The sequence below is a fragment of the Halyomorpha halys genome, unplaced genomic scaffold, assembly GCF_000696795.3.
Source record: "Halyomorpha halys isolate HHAL.00 unplaced genomic scaffold, Hhal_1.1 Scaffold1215.1, whole genome shotgun sequence".
Classification (NCBI taxonomy): domain Eukaryota; kingdom Metazoa; phylum Arthropoda; class Insecta; order Hemiptera; family Pentatomidae; genus Halyomorpha; species Halyomorpha halys.
The window spans coordinates 102540-102798 of NW_027114038.1; positions in this window are offsets into that span (position 1 = coordinate 102540).

The following is a 259-nucleotide window of genomic DNA, read 5'->3' on the forward strand; positions in this document are numbered from 1 at the left end:
GGTCAATGAAACACAAATAAGTTAGTCATACTTATTTGTGTTTCATTGACCGCACCCCCAACCATCTTCTCCTCATTTATCATCCACGGTCAACTATCTCTCATAATTACTTCAATGTACTGTAAAGTAGTTTATGAGGTTTACCTTCGTAGGAACAGTAGTTTTCATGATATTTGCTAAAATAAATTAATTTATTGTTGTTCTCCTCGCAAAGTTCTGAACAAGTTTAAATTTTAAAGCGAAGAGCATCTGGAATAAC